This window comes from Panicum virgatum, chromosome 1N, assembly GCF_016808335.1.
Source record: "Panicum virgatum strain AP13 chromosome 1N, P.virgatum_v5, whole genome shotgun sequence".
In the NCBI taxonomy this organism is placed as follows: Eukaryota; Viridiplantae; Streptophyta; class Magnoliopsida; order Poales; family Poaceae; genus Panicum; species Panicum virgatum.
Genome location: NC_053145.1, coordinates 39,134,591 through 39,154,424, shown reverse-complemented (window position 1 = coordinate 39,154,424; position 19,834 = coordinate 39,134,591). Strand labels below are relative to the sequence as shown.

The 19,834-nt window shown below is 45.3% G+C and overlaps 1 non-coding gene across 1 annotated transcript; it reads left to right on the top strand.

The window, feature by feature from the left end:
- The first annotated feature begins 5,252 nt into the window (after nucleotides 1–5,252).
- Nucleotides 5,253–5,361, top strand: LOC120657749. Its single transcript, XR_005668289.1, has one exon. It is a non-coding gene; the product is annotated as a small nucleolar RNA R71 (small nucleolar RNA).
- The last annotated feature ends 14,473 nt before the right edge of the window (nucleotides 5,362–19,834 follow it).

Here is a 19,834-nt window from a genome sequence, read left to right as displayed (position 1 = left end):
AATACTCCGGATATCAAGCATCACATAGGAGAAGATCATAGCAACTCTTTTTAGCCATATCATAACCCACAACAACCTAGATTCGAATTATGCTTTTCGCTACCCATAAGTTTCAAGCTTAAAGTTTGAACATCTAGCCACCAAACTCAGAACTTAGGGAGAGCACAAGGTTGTAACTAAGCATGTGAAAGGAACTAACAGAGCAACTATTCATCATCTCAACAAGGAAAAACTACACATGCTTACTACACATACTGGAAAGCAAGTAAATATTTTTGAGTTTTTAAAGGTTTTGTCAATTTTTATTTGATTTTAGTTATGCAAATTTTTATGGATTTACCAAATTTTGTAAATTTTTGTTTGGTTTCATGGAAGGTTTTGAAAAGCGGTAAAGAAAGAGTTTGATACAAGGTACCTCTCATGGGGGTCCTCCCCCAAGCTAGCTTCAGGCTCACTGCTACTGGTGGGGATTAAACCCAGCCCAACGGTAGTAGGCCCTCCACTCCTCCTGGGATTGCTGCAGTTGCTGCTCCAGGTTGCGGATCCTCTCGCCTGTGTATCGCTGCCAGTTCTGTGTTGACTCGATGTGCTGGCCCAGCGACTCGTCAATGTTGGTGGTGCGCACGTTCAGCTCGCCCATCTGCCGAGTCAGAGTGGCGAAGCCTCTGGACGAAGCTGTACGTCGCGGGGGACCACTAGAACTGGAACTGGTGAACCGGTGCCCTGAGGCCTACCGTGCCCATTCAGTGGAGCTGGCACTCTGCCATGACGAACCTCCAGCCTCATATTGCTGTGGTTGAGGCTGAGGTTGCTGCTGCATGAATTCCTACCTTCTGGCCCTGCTTTTTGTAACCCAACCAGGAAGACCAGAAACACAATGCCGGCGGCTCTCCTCTTGTGGAACAAGAGGGATGGTTAGCGAACGGTAGTTATACAAATGATACCCCGCATTTGGCAATGGGATTTCATTTGCATAACCAAGCGAAAAGAAAATCAAGGAGTCATCCAGACCTTTCTTGAGCGTGTGGCCTTGAACCAAGTACGCCTCATCGATCATAACACGGGGCTCCTCAATGAAGGAAACGGGGTTCCCATCTAAGATTCCCATGTTTGATGCGATGCGGGTAACCAAAGAAGTGCATTCAATAGGACCCGTCATTCGAAAATTTGTGAGCCATTGCTTAACCATTGCTTGTGCGGGGGAGATTCGGATCTTGTTATATTCATGACTAATAAATAGCTGGAATTTAGTTGATACTAGATACACTGCCACCTGACATAACCTACCCTATATAGGGCTTACGAACTAATCTCTCTTAATCCCTTAAGCACAAGGAGATGTATTTTTGTCAAAACTCATTTTTTTAAAACACCAAAATAATAATGTTGGTACCCCCCTGGTGCATTTCAGCTCTGATACCAGCTGTGACAGACCCACCGAGTTAAAACGCTTAATTAAGCGTAACCGCCATCATCTGGCGTATTAGCTTAATTAAGTGTAACTTGACAGGCCATAGGCTGACCGAAACACACCAGAAGTCTCGCACGAAGGCGAGCACAGAAGGTACTAGCACGATATAAACTTACAAAAATAGCAAATTATATTAAGACTTTTACAAAATAGCTTTAAATTTAAAACATACAAAAGAAAAGATAGCAACGGAAGAGAACCTAACTTACAGAGCATTTTTACTAGAGAATAAACAAAGCAACTAAATAAGTTGAGAACTACCGAGACGTGAAGACAAGGCGCCACATCGAGCCCAACGATGTGAAGCCTAGTTAGCTCCTATACCTGAAATAGGGTAAACAACAAACCCTGAGCAACTAATACTCAGCAAGACTTACCCGACCAGTGGGTATAACTTAGCCCACATATCTAGACATGCAAGACATCTGGCTGGTGGTTATTTTGCAGAAAAAGCGACTAATGTAATTCCTTACTTTTAGTATTTTAGCCCCAGATTCTATACAAATTAACTCTATTCTAATATTTGCAAGAACCAACTATAGCAAACATGGTGGTGAAATCAACAATAATTCAAGGTGTTCATCATCATATGTATATGAATATACTCATCATCTCGGCATAACACTACGATGTGATATAGTGATCAAAGTGCTCATATCCGAGAGCAACTGACGGCGAATCGATTTCATTTAACCTTGCAAGGTGGACCTAACCAACACGGCACGTATTTGCCCCGTCGGACTATACATGCTAACCATTCCCCTCCCCGCCTCGAACTACAGGAACCAGCCCAACGACATATGGTCAGCCGAGCTCAACATGAGACCACCAAAAGTAAACAATGCATCCCGATTTCTCCGCGACTACTTGACTACCCCAGGAGTTGGGTGCGGGTTCCTGTACTTTCGGAGCAAGGCAGTACTCGGCTTACCGGTTTCGACTACCTCCAACTCCCGGTATGCGGTTAGTACAATTCAAACTTGATCAGCAGGGCCAACAACAGTACGGTCCTTAACCGACTCGGACGGGACTAAGACAACCAGGAATCCTGTCCTGCTGCCATACCTATATATCATCATCAATTCCCGTCCGGTCTCAAATTTCCATGCATTCTATATCAATTTCAACATCTCATGTATTGGAATATAAATATATCTCAAAACTCGCGAGTAACCGGAAATTACTCAACTTCTAAATATCCTATATCTCGCGAGTGCAAGAAGTCACTCGACTTCTATCGAGAACTATTAAGCATAGCATTTCTATCGTCCTATACATGCTAGTATAACTCAGGGAAACCTAGGGATCATGCAACTAGGGTTCCAATCAACTCCTGAAACGTAATGCACAAGTAATAAATACATATATAGGTGTCATAATTTCAAATAATAGGATGTGCACCAGGGCTTGCCTGGGGGTAACACTAAGTCAGTGTTAATGCTATCAAGGCCTTGAGCCCTTCCGACCTTGGGCCAGGTCTTCGGTTGCCCCTTAGGGTCCTTCCATCTTCTGGAGATGTCCACCGAACACCGTCTTGGGGTTCGGCTCCAACATCGCGTGCTTCACGTCCATGTTTTGCATATCTATCATATCTAAATGAAACGCAACAATATTGATGTATGAATGCATGGGTGATGTATCAAAAAGACAAAGCAAGCTTAAAAGGAAAATAGTTCGACGCTACACTATGAGAGTTCATTCAATTTGTTTTAGCCTGAAGTGTGCCCTTTAAATAAAACTTACTAAACTCATTTAGAAGACTAGGCATGTACACAAAAGCAAAAGAGAGTACTAAAGGATTTCATTTAACTGACTCACATAACCCTCTAGTTTAATTTGAGATAACCCGACATCTACAATTCTGCAAAAACCCATAATATCCAGATTTTACATCCAGAATATCTAGATTTTTCGGAGTATCCGGGTTAATACCCGGAGTTTTCGGGTTTGCTCGCAGTTCTACCCTCAAAACTGAAAACCCTTGCAGTGCAAAAACTAGCCCGCCAAAACTCAAGGTTCTATTTGATACTAGTTTAGGGATGCATATAGATGTGCTTGACCAAAGGGAATCGATTAAAACCTCCTAACAAGATGGATGTGCCAAACCCTAGTTTAAATACCTTGGATGAGTCCTTTCTCCCGCAAGGAACTTGGAATCCACAGCACCCCAGGGGGGAGCACGTGGAGTAGATGGTCCTCCTCGCTGATTGGAGGCTCCCTTGGCCTTGAGATCAAATTGAGAGAGGGTTTGAGCCCTAGGGTTTGGGAGAAAAGAGTGAGAGCGTGAGGGAGAGAGAGCTGATGAGAGAGAGAGTGATATGGGCTGGTGAGTGAGAGAGAGATGTTTAAAACATTGGTGGGGCCTCGGTGATAAAATCACGCCCAGAGTATCCGGAAACAAACCCGGAGTATCCGGATTATTCCGGAATTTCCGGATTCACACCCGGAAGTTCCGGGTTCACAATGATTCCCAGAGATAAATTGCGATTGAGTCGACTTGATTTATTTTGAAAATTTGTTCAAACATCAAAACTGAGTCATTTGGCATCCACAACTATATTTTTAGCTAAAACACACTTATTTCCACGTTCTTGAATTTTAATATAATTTGATTTCAAAAATAGCTCGAACTTTTGTTAGAAGTCATTTTGAAAGAAATTTTCTGGTCTCTTCGGTTAAATTGCTAGCAAAAATTTATCCAGTGGTTTTACTCATGCAGGTTTTAATACTAATGATCATGTTAAGTCTGTGATTAATATTAACTATAGGTGATTAACACCTGGGGTGTTACATCAACGTCCATACCTGTTTTTTCGAGAAGGTCCGGATCGAAGGCTCTGGTATGACCAAAGCTTCGATTCTTGATCATGGCATAGGCTTGATGCTCTGGTCATCTTGCAAGTCGAGGTATGGTGCATCATCTTCATCTATTTCCATGTCCTCGGCTTGCGGTTCTTCAGCTTGCTCCTCGAATAGATCTTCTTGTTCGTATTGCCCATAGTCCATCATGGTCGGTGTTGGTGCAGGTTCGGGGGAATGATGAGAGCTCGACTCGCCCTTTGAACGGGACGAGCCCAACCTCGTCATCCTCTTGAGAGCTCAGGAAATTTTCCGCTCTCAACCGCAGGTAAAGCAGCAGCAATTTGTGCAAGCTGGGTTTCAATCATTTTGTTGAAACTTAACTGGTTTTTAAGAGTTGAAGCCAAAGTTTCAAGCTTGACATTTAAACTTTCCAGGGATTTGTCATTGGCCAAAAGCTTTTTATTTATATTTTCGTTGATTTTAACTTGGCCAAGACAAGTTCTCTCAAGGGAGGTTGGTTTGAATTGAAATTCGAATTATAAGAAGGATTGTAGTTATTACCTCCCTGAAAAGGTGGACGTGGCTGGTTCCACCCCTGGCCTCCTTGTTGTGGACGGTACCTGTTGTTGTTGTTGTTGAGGTAGGCACAGTCTTCACGAGTTTCGGGTTTCACATGAAGTGCGAACCCATGGCATAAACGGGAGCATGGATCGGTTGTTTTCTCCCTTCCTCCATCTTCTTGATTAGGAGGTCCAGCTTCGCGGCAATTATATCCGTTTCTTTGACGGTATGCATGCCTTTGGTGCGGGGTTGGAGTCGTTCATCGCTCCATCCCTGATTGGAGACCTTCTTCTCGACCAATGCTTTGGATTTGGCTATGGTTAGGTCGAGGAAGGCTCCTCCAGCAGCAGCATCAATATTGGCTCGAGATGTCGTTGTGAGCCTGTTGTAGAAGCTTTGCAGGACGAGCCACTCGTCCATGCCATGATGAGGACAGGCCAGGATGTATTCCCGCAGCCTCTCCCAAGCTTCTGGGATGGATTCCATCCCCGTCTGTTGGAAACTTGAAATTTTCCCGCGCAGGGCATTTGTTTTGCCCAGCGGGAAGAATTTTGCGAGGAGCGCCTTGGAGCATTTGGCCCAGGTGTCGATGTCCTTTTCTTTATAAAACCACTATTTCTCCTTCCCCAGAAGGGAAAAGGGAAACAGACGAAACTTGACAACGTCGGCGGCGACACCCCATATGACAACGGTGTCGCAGAGCTCCAGAAAATTCTGCAAATGTGCATTTGCGTCCTCATTTGGCTTGCCACAGAATGGGCTAGCCTGCACCATGTTGATGAGGCTTGATTTGAGCTTGAAGTTCACGTCCCCGACATTGATGTTGGGGCCAGTGGCCACATTGTCGGTGGAGGAGACGGAGAACTCGCGGAGAGTCTTTTCAGCCATAGCCTCAAGAACGAGTGGTGCTTCCAAAATGGGTTCCTGTGCCGGGAGGATAGCGAGAGGAGGAACGATGCGAGGTCGTGCCCTTCTCACGAGCCTCTCTGGATTGTCTGTGTAGTTTTCTGGTAGGGAGAAACCGGTCATACACTACCCCTGTCTTCTTTCAAATCAAAAATAAAAGAAGACATAAAGTGACATTAGCCTGAAAGAGTAAAGACTATATCCTGAGTACAAGGTCTAAGTTAATATCAGCACAATATCTTTCTTCACATGCCGTCCCCCGCAACGGTGCCAGAAATGATTGTTGACATTTCTTAGCGCAATCACTAGGAATGGTTAATCCCCAGCAACGGCGCTAGAAATGCTTGTTGACATTTCTTAGCGCAATCACTAGGAATGGTTAATTCCCAGCAACATCACCAGAAATGCCTATTGGCGGTCCTTAGTGCAATCACTAGAAATGAGGGCGCCGAACCCATCCTAGCAACTGCACCCAAGGGGTGCCCCTCTTGTGGTATAATCAATACGATTACAGATGGATCCGCAAGCGCACAGATATATCGTTATAGCATTTCACCCGGAGAGTAAGGGTATCGTCATTTATTTGTGTCCCAAAGAATGGCAGTGGCAAAGGTATTGTACTCAACATTAACCATGACATTGTGCCTCAAGTAATAGGCAATGCTCTAACAGGGGTAAGTACAAATAAAGAATAAGCAAGTGTAATGTGACACAACACACATCCGCACTCCAAGAGGAAGGAATAAAGGAGAGAAACTATAAAACAAGGAACTACTCTATCCTACGTCAAGTCAGCTGGAGCTTAGGCTAGGTTAGGTGTCCTAGTGCTTCTATCCAAAGCTGGGGTCATGTTAGATCATGGTTAGGACTGCAGGTGCTAGGAAAATGGGATAGCGGGGAGAAGGTCCTGCACTGGAGAACATCCAGTTCCGTTACCTCTTTGCATGAACTACTACACCGAACCCGAACGTCGGGGAGTACGCTAAATGCAACACCGCTGTTACGCCAGACGGACAGGGCTGTCACCACCTGCCGTCTACCCCAGTCACACCGTGGAGCACGGTCATATCCGAAGGATCCCGAATACCCGAGCACCACGCTCGTGTATGAAGTCACTACTCTAGTGCCCCCAGGTCTCCCACCCTTCGGATGGACGAGTAAAACACTAAAGCAAGCCCGAAAGCACAACGAACCTCTATCCGTACCCAGATAGAGGGGGAGATAGAGGCCCTATTTATACTACTTGGAGGTCGGTTTCCCGCCAGCGCATATATGGAAGGTGATCAGGTGCCTTGGCCGTGACTCCTCCTCAAGATGCACCTGGACACGTTGCAGGCCAATTTCGGCCGACCGTACCTGTCAGCCGTTCGTGCGGATCCTTTGCTGAGTGGTTGATTCGTTGGATCTTATCCTTATCCTCCAGTGCATCTTGCGTGGAGGCCCCGTTTCCTCTGACATGTGGGCCCTCTTTGTAAGGGTGTGACGCCGGATGCGATATTCTGCGTAGTTAGGTGGCGTCTGCTGCGTGTTTTCGTCTTATTCCGCTCTTGCTCATCTGAAATGTACAAAAATCAAAAACAACTGTAGAGCGAGGTTGGTGATACAAATATGTGAGTAAGGCATGTAGTTTTCCTTTATTATTGAGTATAGTTGATGGGTGAAAATGGCACTTAAGCACCGTCAACAGGTTGGAAGAGCAAATTACCCGAGTGTCAGACCCGGGGCAGCGGGACTGCATATAGGCATAGAATGTTCTAGAGTAAGGGATAGCTTATGGATGTACCTTACCTCTTTTGTAAATACCTGAATAGGCATAGAACTAGCTGCAGCACAAAGGAAACTACCCGATTGTGTTGTAGTAAAATTCCAACTGTACTCGACTAGGACTTTCCATGTAACCCTGTCCCCCCGGATATATAAGGGTAGGCAGGGACCCCCTCCAAACGATCATCAACACCTAAGGCAATACAAACTACCACACAGGATGTAAGGTATTACGCAATTCGTGGCCCGAACCTGTCTAAATCTTTGTGTTCCTTGTACCATCGAGTTACAGAGCAGTCGATCCCTACCTACAAACCTTACTGCTAAGGGTATCCCTAAGCAGGATTGGCGGTTGTAACACCCGGTTTATAAAAGAACATAAACCGAGCAATCATATACGTGCCAGGATCAAGTCACACGTATAAACAACAGAATGAACAGTATATCATAGCACATATCACGTAAAAAGATATAATAAATCGAAGTACGAATGTTATTTATTACAATAATGACATAAATGTCTGATACAGCGGTAGCGAAGTACAAAATACGATAAAGCTCTCCGAAGCTGAAGCAGGGCGCCACAGGGACGTCGACTGGGAGACGAACACCTAGAAGTCCTCGAAGTCCTGGTAGCGCTGGACGAACTCCCTCGAGTCGGCAGGAACTGAGCAGCAGTAGCGTAGCCAAGAGGAAAAAGTAGAGAAGAGGCAAGGGTGAGTACACAACTTGTACTCAACAAGTATAACACAAACTATGAGGCTCTAAGGTTGGCTGACTCAACTGCATTAGCTTTAAATCTTGGCAAAATTTTATTAAAGCTATTTACTACGAGTTGATGAATTACCATTGACCCAGTTACATAGTAATTAATCAGAATTAATTATACTACTACTGAGAACCATACCAAAACCAAGCCACCAAGGTAACCCCGAGAAGCACCTCCCCCGTCGGAAGGAGATAACTTCACTAATCAAAAGGAGGATCTGGGCCGCTCATAACAGTGAGCACGGCTAGTATACCAGTTTTACACTCTGCAGAGGTTGCACATCTTTACCCACAAGTCGTGAGCTACGCCAGAGGTTCATCACACTTCCTTAGGTGAGATGACTAGCGACTCACTACGAGGCCTTTACAAAGAATCTCGTTGGTAAGGCGTAACCGCGAGAGTTAGGTCGGCGACGATGGAGCCCACCTCCAGGGGTACAAGCACGTAGCACAGACCAAGCCGGAGGAGCAGGGACCATTGAAGCTTGCTACTCTTGCCCCGCAGGTAAGTTACTTCAAACCAAAAAGATCTAATTATTACGCCAAGTCTATCCCATTCTAGCCTTGTGGTAGCGCTGTTGTCCCAGGTTGTCGCTCTATGAACCGGTCCTTATGGAGAGTGGCCAACCAAGCACTAAGCACCGTGCTGGCCCCCTAAACCATGTTTCTACAAAAACCATCTTTTAACGAGACGTGAGTCACTCATCCACACAGAGGGCCACTCTCAGAATTAAGTTCAAGTAAACCATTAATCAAATTAATTAAAAAGGACCAGAGTGTGTTGTAGCGCAGCAACCTAGCACAACTAACCAAGATGCAACCCAAAGGATATATATAAAGGATATAAAGTGGCTAGGAAAGTCCTTATAGGCATATAGTATTAAATGCAGTATGAAGAAGTATTTAAAAGTGATGGGTTGTTCATGTTATACTTGCCTTCCTCGTACTGCTCTGGCTGCTGCTCAAACTGCTCGGAAGATGGCTGCTCCTGGTACTGGTACTGGTGCTCCTCAGATGGATCAACGTCTACTCACGAACACATGGCCAAAACAATACACGAAAATAAGCATACAAACAAACATTAACAAAAACAAAGAAACAGTACATCAATACATAAAAACAGCACACTAAACTACTCTAATACTGTTCTACACGTTACAACGATCGCGTGGATATAAAGAACGCTAAAAACGGAGCTAAAACGCGTTTTCTAGGCTAAAAACAAGGTTCAGGGACTAAACTGCAAGAAAACTAAGGTTCCAGGGGGTTTTCTGCAAAAACTGAGGGCCTAAACATAATTAAACCTTAGTTCTAGGGTCTAACTCACAAAAATGCCAGGGCTGGACCGCGTGTTCAAAATTTAAAGAGTTAAGGGGGCTGGGCGCTAATTCCTGGACTAATCTGCAAATACTTTTAACTAGAGGTGGACTGCGGGTTGATAGTCAGAAAGGCGGGGGTCTCTTTAACAAAATTCCAAGGCCGAACCGGTACGCGTGGATCCAAGCCGTTGGATCGCGATCACGCGGCCCAGGACGAGGCGGGTACCCCGATCTAATCTCGGTCGTGCGTCTAGGATCGGGCGGCCCAGGGAGGTTGGGCGCGGTGTGGCGGCGGGGACTCGCCGGGACAGAGGTCCCGCGGCGGCGCGTGGGGAAAAGCTCGCCGAACTTGGCCAAGACCGCCACTCCGGGGTCAATCCGACCCGAGCTTGGGTCAGGGAGTTTGTGCAAGGTGCGGGCAAACCGGTTCAGGGGTCGTGCGGTACTGTGGGGTGTTGCAGAGCCGCCACGGCGGAGCTACGGCGGCGGGGCGTCGGCGAGTGGCGCCCGGACAACGGAGTGGCCTACGGCCTAAAAGGCTTAGCGCAAAAGAAAGCTCGGGGATCTAGGGTTCTTACCGAGGATTTGCGGTGGACTGATTGCGGCGCAGGGGAGCCGACGTCGTTGACCGGCGGCGGGATGCTGGCGGTGGCCGTGGAAGGGTCGAAGCAGCGGTTCTCCGCGCCTCTGGACTCCACGGGCAGGCTCGGGGGAGGCGGCGTGATGGAATGAGGGGGCGCAGGGATGCGGGGCCAATTAAAGGAGGCCGGCGGGGATCCTGGGGATGCGCGCCGTGGAGGGCGCGACGCGATCTCCGGCGAGAAAAACGGATTTCGTTGGCGCAGTGGAGAGGGGAAGGTGACAAGGCTGCCAGGTGGGGCAGGTGGGTCAGCGGGGCGCTGCGCTTGTGCGGGGTGGAGCGGGGGTTGCTGGCTGGACTGGGCCGGCTTGTCAGTCACGGGGAGGGAAACGCGGCTGAGAGCTGGCCTGGGAACGTGGGAGCGGGGCGAGCGGGCTGCCGGGGGGGGGAAGCGGAGCGCTGGACTGGGCCAGGCGCGAGCTGCTGTGGGCCGCAGGGGAGAGAACGGGCCCGCGCTGGGCTGAGGAAAAGGGAGAAAGGTTGGGCCGGATCGGGCTGAGCGCGAGATTGGGCTGCGGGGAAAAAGGAATAGAGGAGAAAGGCTGGCCCGCTTCGGGTTTTGGTGGGCTGACTAGATTGGGTTCGGTTTCTGGGTTTTCTCGTTTTCTTTCTCTTTTCTTTTCCAACACACTCAAACTAATTTGAATTCAAACTTGAATTTGAATCCAACCCTAACATTCAAACAAAGTGAAAGCCATGCACCAACATGAATGCACCAATAAGTTGAACCTAAGATAAAATTTTAATTACTTTATGAAGCAAAAATTAGATTAAATGCAAGACTAAACCAATTAAATCCTTAGAAAATTAAATAAACCAATTAAATTTATTATTAAAGCTGAAATTTAAATTAGGGTGTTACAGCGGTAAACACCGACAGCTGGTCCGCCAGGTAGGGGATTCGGCGAGTTCATCGGCGAATTCGATGGCTGGATTAAGCGACACCAACAACGTGCCGGAAAGCACAACCCTCGTTTTCGGCTCCTGGGCATGCACGGTGTTGACGCTTCTTAAAGCGCCAATTTACGTACCGCAAGCGCACGGATCGTGTAGCTTTTCCCTTAGAGTATTCCCCCAAGGTTTATCAATCCACGGAATAAGTGTATTACTATGCTTAACTAAGCACTAATGATGTTGGTAAAAGATCTATATTGAGTGTATGAGTGTGAAATAGATCTAATCTAACCAATCTAATCTAATCTAGACTAGTGAGCAATGATAGACGTGTGCACAAGATATGAAGAGCATTTATCCATAGGGTCTAGGATCACTAGAGATGTAATCGCCAAGCAACGAAGAACGGATCTAATCTACCAAAGGTGTGTTCCAAGATCAAAACCTTTCCCTCCCGCATACTGTCACTACACGAGGATAATCGGTAACGAATCAACAAGAACACGATAGTTGATGTAATCTAAGCAAACCATGCAAGAGCAAAGCAAACCCAAAGCCAAGTCACGAACTATTAAGCATCAAAGCATCATCAACAAGAATCGTGATAGATCAATCTCATAAAGGATTCGGCAATTACAACTCAAGATCTCCTTACAACCCCATGAACAAACGAGGACTTTACTCCATGAAGCTAAGCGAAACGTAGTCGATCATGGTGACGAAATCTCCGGCAAGGGGTGGATCCCTTGCTGTCCTCCAACTTGCAGTGGCGCCGAGGGACGATGAGGTCTCCGGTGTCGCCTTTCTCTTGTGTCTAACTCGAATGTATCTCTGGATGCTCTTCTCTAGATCCTCTCGATGCTCTCTGTCCTCCCCCTTTGACGGCAGCTTCGGGGTATTTATAGGAAGATATGGTCGGTAGTTTTGGTAAAACATAGATTAGGGTTGACGCATACTTCGTGCTGAAGAAAACTGAGACCGATTGGGCTCCGAAATGGGCTAGGCCGGCCGGCCCAAGGGCTCCAGGCCGGCCGGCTTGGGCCCTTTCTTGCCCCTTTCGGTCCCATCTTTCGCGTGTGGCCTCTTCCTCTTATTCCTCATCTTAGCCCAGTTGTAATCATGCGTCAAAACATCTCCGAAAATGTCCAATTTCCTGTCAAAATGCAACATGCTCCAAAATCCAGGACAAAATCGAAAGCGGTCAAGTTCGGGTGCCAAGTGGCAGGTTAGTACATGAATCATCCCGAAGAATTTACCAAAACAACTCCTAATCATATAGTAAAATGGGTACTTAAGGAGCACCAATATTCCCCCCATGCTTAGCTTTTGCTCGTCCTCGAGCAAATCAAATCATCAAATCCTTCCAAAGGTTGCTCAAGAGTTCTCAAACAGCAAGATTTACTTATGCAAACAAGTCTAACAATATTTCTTCAAACAAAGGTCAGAGGAGCAGCGAGGATAATCATATCATGGGCATTTAAAAACTCATCCAATTTTACTCCACGACTCTTACCTTTAGCCGGCAACTCGAATATCGACAACACTTGCTTTTCTTGCCATCCTTGGAGGTTTTTCTCTTTTTTTAAGAAACAAAATACCCTACAACAAAGGTTAGACCAAAAATTCTTGCACAAGTCCTTTCATGTCTCTCAATATAAGTGGCTATCCTATTATTATTTGCAAACTCTCATCTCCCAAAAGTCTCTCAAGTATAAAGTGGGGCTATATGTGAGGCTTAGCAAAGTATATACATATATTGTCAAATTAAGAAAACCTTCTAATGATTGCTTACCTTCCGAGCCAATGATCATGAGAGTTTCTCCATAATGTAAAGGGTTCAAGGGTAAGAAGATTTAGAATGGTGGACATGTGCAAAGGCTTACAAAAAGATTGACTTCAAGGCACAAGCATCGTCCTCGTTGTCGGATTGCACATGGTTGGAATTGAGGATATTGTTCTCAAACAACAAGGTGATATCTCTTTGCACTTCTCTAACCATAGAATCCCTTCATTTATTCTTTTCTTCTCATACACATTTTTTTTCTTTCTTTCTTTCTCCCGAATTTTCTTTCTCTTTTCCGAACCTTTTCATAGGACACTTTCTATAAAACATAGATAGGCAAATCTCCAAAAAGGCTCCCTGAATTTTTGGAGCCCGAGCCGAGGCCAGAGGGGCCTAGGCCGGCCGGCCCAAGGGGTGTAGGCCGGCCGGCCTGGTGCTTTTCCAGGTCGGATTCGGTCCATCTTTCCAGTACTTCTTCCTTTCTTCGTCCCAAAATTATGTTTTATACAAATCATGCACAGAAACAGAACGTATCCTCATAATTGGGTTGTGGTCAAGGAAAAGGATAATAAACAAGATAATCTCAGGTTCAGGTTTTGGAATCCGGTAGATCTCATGAGTTATTCCAATGAGGAATTCTTATTACCGAATATTGACGTGGCTAGCAATTCAGAGATGAAAAATACGGACATGATCATTGCTCGAAATTAAAACTCCCAAGAGAAAGAAATCCTAACTCAACTCAATGCACATCCAATGCTTATGGTGGAACGAATAAAGCTTTTGGATGATAGGATTTTTACTCTCGACTTGTCAAGAACTTGATCAACATTATGTTTGTAGGGGTTTTATTAATTTTATGAAATTAAAGTCCTCCAAATCATGCCTTACTCGCAAGCGTAATCAAAACCAAGTGCTAGATCAAAGCTCAAGTGTGGGTATTAACATGGGCGAATAATTTACTAAGCTCCACAAATACGAAATAATTTTCATGACAACGCTCGTGAACAATTGCTTTAAAGAAAATAAAGTAAAATTGAATGCATAAATAAAATTGCATGATCCAACAAAAACAAAGACTCTTTTTATTTTTTTTCATGACTCAACACTAATTTAAGACTCACTATCACACATGCGAAAAATAAAGCACACAACACTAGACTATGACTCTCACACATGCGAAATTAAAGACACGTACACGACGAACTTTCGAGTAAACAAAGACCAAAATTCAATCTACGAGTCGTCACACACCTTCCCCCCCATGCTTAGATTATGCGGCATCCTCGTCGCAATGATATAAAAGACGGGTGTGACGCTCGTCGGCGTTCTCAACGGCACCTAGGGCAATTGCATCTAGGGCGCCCTCCTCCTTGCTTTTGTAGATCACCAACCATCCCGAATAACTTCCTTATGTTGCGGACAAGGAAGTTGTAGTCTCTCTCGGCCAAGCTCTCGATGTCGTCCATCCTTCGATCCATTGCCACGATTCGATCGTGGCACCGATCAATGGTGGCGCGGAGATCCGCGATTTCATTGCGGCACTTGACACAGCACCCGAAGTGATGGTCGCCGCGGTTGGGGCTGTCGTCTTCGGATTCGTCGTCGTCCTTCTTCTTCTTGCCGCTATCACCTCCGGAGGGGTCGTCTTCCTCTTTTCTCTCCTCTTCGGCCCACCCCGGCCAATCATCATCGTAGTCACGACCGGTGGCGCCCCATGAACCAAGGCTCATGATGCTCTCCCAATTGCTGTCCCCCGCATAATCCTTCAGCTCCGGGGTGTGCTCGATGTATTTCTTTCTTTTGACTCCGACGAGGCGCAAGGAACGCCTAGGCGCGGGTGGCTTTTTGTCTTGTCGCCTCTCGCCTTTGTCTTCGTCGCTGCTGATGACGACGACCACCCTTTGAGCTTGAGCTAGCTTCTCGTTGCACCATTGAAGGCTCTTCCCTCCGACGCTCATCCGTGCTTGGGTATTGAATTTCTTCGGAGAGGCCTTCGCTTCACATCGCTTTGCTTCAACAAGGAGGGGTGTCACACCGGTTGCCAAGATGGGGCTAGGTGTCTTTGGCGTGGGGGTGTCGGGCATCAAGCCCCTCTCCTCAATCTCCATTGCTGCAATCATGGCTCTTGCGCTCGTTGGACCGGCCATTGTCGAAGTCTCTCACGAGGTGGTGGTGTAGATTGAAAAGTATGAGAGAATAGATCTAACCCGCGCCTCTATTTATGTCCCGAAAAGACTTGGACGAGAAGTCCAATATCTCTTCAGTTTTGGCATGCGAAATCTATAAGGCACATGTTTGAAATTTCCTTATCTCATACTTACCAAAAATCGAGACCGAATCGCACACGAGGAGCCTCAGGCCGGCCGGCATAGGGGTGTTGGGTCGGCCGGCCCAGGGGGTTTTTCGGCCCCCTGGACTCCAGCTTTTTCCGAGGTGCTCACCAACAAATTATGAGTCTATGTTTTACTCAAAGTTCGTCCAGAATAAAAATAAAACTACGAAAATAAAATCTAAAAGAGAATATTTACAAACTTACCTTGCTTAATGTCGTTAGGCTTGACGTTCCGGTTCCTCCTCCATGGTGTATATGTCAATGTAATGAAGGGGCACGACGTCGGGCTCCAAGAATACCTTTAGTCACTGTCCGCTCACCACATATTGATCACCTTTCACATCCATGATTGTCACCTCTCCCGTGGGTGAAACCGAGTGTACGATGTATGGTCCATCCCATTTGCTTTGTAATTTTCCTTTGCCAAAAAGTTTGAATCTTGAATTGTAGAGTAGGACCTTGTCTCCTTCTTTGAATTCCTTGTTTTGTAATCGCTTGTCGTACCACCTCTTCATCCTTTCTTTGTAAATTGATGCACTATTGTACGCTTTCAATCTTAACTCCTCCAATTCGCTTATTTGGATTCTTCTTTTAATTCCAGCGGCTTCCGCATCAAAGTTCATTTCCTTCATTGCCCAATACGCCTTATGTTCTAGCTCAACTGGCAAGTGGCATGTTTTTCCATAAACAAATTGATAAGGAGTCATACCAATCGGGGTTTTGTGTGCCATACGATATGCCCATAGTGCATCATTTAGTCTCTTCGACCAATCTTTTCCTCCTTTTACCATGGTCTTCTTTAAAATGTCCTTCAATTGCTTATTCGAAGTTTCCGCTTGTCCGTTTGTTTGGGGGTGATAAGCCGTGGACACTCTATGTTCAATTCCCAACTTCTTCAAGCATCTACCAAAGTCTTTGCCCGTGAAGTGTGTTCCTCCATCGCTTATCAAGATTCTCGGGATGCCATATCGAGGGAAGATTACCGATTTAATTATGTATATGGACTCCTCCATTGATGCCTTCCGACATGGCATAGCTTCAACCCACTTAGAAACATAGTCCACCATCACCAATATATGCTCAAACCCATGTGAGTTCACGAATGGTCCCATGAAATCGATTCCCCAGACATCAAATAGATCTATTTGCAAGTTGTAGTTTAACGGCATGGCATTCCTTTGTGAGATATTCCCCGTCCTTTGGCATTCCGGACAAGTCGAAACAAATCTTTTCGCGTCTTCATGCATCTCGGGCCAATAGAATCCACTAGCCCATACCTTAGCTTGAGTTCTAAAGTGCCCATAATGTCCTCCATATCCCGACGAGTGACACTTCCTTAGAACTTCTTCACGTTCCTCCCTCGGTATGCATCTTCTTAGGACTCCATCTTCTCCATATCTATATAAGTATGGTGGATCCCAATAGTATTTTCTTCATTCCACGATCACTCTTTTCCATGCATTCTTGTCTAAGTGATCCAAGGGCATCCCTTTTATTGCCCTTATTATTTCATTCATCCAACTATCTTTGTTGAGAATTTTATATAGGTGATCATCTCTCATTTGATCCTCGATCGGTTCTTTTCCATCATCTCCATGGTTCATCCTTGATAGGTGGTCGGACACAACATTTTCTGCTCCTTTCTTGTCCCTTATCTCCACATCGAATTCTTATAGCAATAGGATCCATCGAATCAAGCGTGGTTTAGCATCTTTCTTGGACAAGAGATACTTGATTGCCGCATGGTCGGTATAAACTATCACCTTTGAATTTACTTTGTATGATCTGAATTTTTCGAAGGCGAATACCATGGCAAGCAATTCTTTCTCCGTTGTTGCATAATTGAATTGGGCTTCATTGAGAGTTTTGCTTGCGTAGTAGATAGCATTTACCTTCCCCTCTTTCCTTTGTCCAAGAACGGTTCCTACGGTGTAGTCGCTTGCATCACACATGATTTCAAAAGGTAGATTCCAATCTAGAGGTTGCATGATAGGAGCACTTATGAGGGATTGCTTGAGTATTCGAAATGCGTGAAGACAATCACTATCGAAGATGTATTCCACATCTTTTTGGAGAAGTTGTGTCAATGGCTTGGTGATTTTTGAAAAATCCTTTATGAACCTCCTATAGAATCCGGCATGACCGAGGAAGCTCCTCAAAGATTTGATGTCCGTAGGTGGTGGCAATTTCTCCACGGTTTCTATCTTTGCTCTGTCCACCTCTATCCCTCTCTCGGAGATAACATGACCGAGGACAATTCCTTCTTTCACCATGAAATGACACTTCTCCCAATTAAGCACAAGATCAACCTCTCCACATCTTTTAAGAACTTTCTCCAAATTTGCCAAGCAATTTTCAAAGCTAGTACCATGCACCGAGAAATCATCCATGAATACCTCCATAATCTCTTCTATGAAATCTGAAAATATAGACATCATGCACCTTTGAAAAGAAGCGGGCGCATTGCACAATCTAAAAGGCATCCTCCGATATGCAAAAGTTCCATACGGGCAAGTAAATGTGGTCTTATGTTGATCATCCGGATGAATAGGTATTTGGAAGAATCCCGAGTATCCATCAAGGTAACAAAAGTGTGAATGCTTTGCCAACCTTTCTAGCATCTCGTCAATGAATAGTAGTGGAAAATGATCCTTCCTCGTTGCCTTATTCATTTTTCTATAATCGATGCACATCCTCCATCCCGTGATGGTTCTTTGCGGTATCAATTGCGCTTTCTCATTTTTCACAACCGTGAGTCCTCCTTTCTTTGGAACGCAATGAACGGGGCTTACCCAATCACTATGTGGCACGGGGTATATTATTCCAGCATTCAACAATTTGATAATCTCCTTCTGCACCACATCACGCATAGTATGGCTCAACCTTCTTTGATGCTCTACGACCGGCTTGTATTGCTCCTCGAGTTGTATATGATGTGTGCAAAAAGCGGGGCTAATACCTTTCAAGTCATTAATCGAGTAGCCGATCACCTTTTTGTGCTTCTTCAATAAATTCAGCAACTTCTCCATCTCTTCCGGGCTCAATTCATCGCTAACAATTACCGGAAAAGTCTTGCCATCTCCCAAAAATTCATATTTCAATCCCTTGGAAAGTGGCTTCATCTCAACATCGGGCGCACCATCCTCTTCTTGATCTAACTCTCCAATGTCTTCAAATTTTTCTTCCTCCAAATTCCCATGTTGCGGCTTCAACTCTTCCATTGTTTCCACTAGTTCTCCATCTTGATCATCTTGAGCGTCTCCATTCTCCAAAGCGCGTTGGATAGGATCCCTGAAAGAATCAATGGAACGAATGCTCTCTACCTCTTCGTTATCAAGAGGTAGAGGTGAAGCAAAAGACGGTTTCGAATGAAATTCGAATATGCACTTCTCTCCATCTAGATCAAAAGTGACAATCCCTTTTCCAACATCTAGAACAGCATTTACTAATTTGAGAAAGGGTTTTCCAAGGATTATGCCTTCATGCTCATCATCAACAGCATTAATCACAAAAAAGTCGGTAGGAATTTTTTTACCCGCTATAGCAACATTTAGATTTCTAAGCACTCCTAGCGGTTTGATTAATCTACCATCTCCCATGATCAATTTAATGATTGTGGCATCTAGGTTTGATGTTTCGTTAAAAAGCTCAACATAAACCTTGGAACTCATCACACTAACATGGGCGCCAACGTCACATAAAACATTGCAACATTTTGTTCCGTCTATCATGCAATCAACACGAGGTGTGGGTGATGGATTACCTTCGCTTTGATCGCTTCCAATCGCATATACTTGGGCTATGTGCACGTAGGGTGATGATTCCGATTTTACTCCCATGATCTTTTTGACCTCCAGCACTTCGTCCAAGTCGATCTCTTCCTCTTTTTCTTCAAAAAGTTTCCAAATAATATCACCGGCCGATTCCTTGCCAAATGTATATCTCGTGTGATTATCTGGCGGAAAATCTTCCACTATCACCTTCCCCATTCCTCGCTGATTTGGATGCGGTCTTGCTTTGTCGAACAATCTTCCGAAGTCAATTGGTATCCAATCCATTTGCTCGAATTCCCTTAGCGATTTGGCGGTGCCCATGGTTCTTCCTTTCTTTTCTGGGTCATCTTTTGTTGCACTCCGGATCGATGCTTCTTCATCATGGCTTGTCTCTATGACTTTCTCATGCTTCGGTTGTTCTTCCCTTACTTCTGATGTCTCTTTTCTGAAAATTCCAGCAAGCACCCGCACTTGAGATTCTTCCTCGGAGCTTGCCAAACATCGTTTTCCCCAATCTCTTCGCATGGTCACCACCTTGCTGATTTTTTGTAGGAGTTGGGCAGCTTTCGTGAGTGTTTTCTCCATGAGATCTCCTCCTGCACACATTTGAACAAATTGCATGCACTCGAGGTTAGGGAAAAGTAAAAGGTATGCAAGAGTACTTCACCGGAAAATCCGAGCTTCGGTCCTTGTTCAATCAATCCATTGAATCTATCCCATGCTTGATCTATCCCTTCTTCTTCTCCTTGCGCAAAGTTGATCACTTGCTTCCGAATATGTTGAACCTTGCTTAACGGAAAGAACCGCTCGCAAACTTT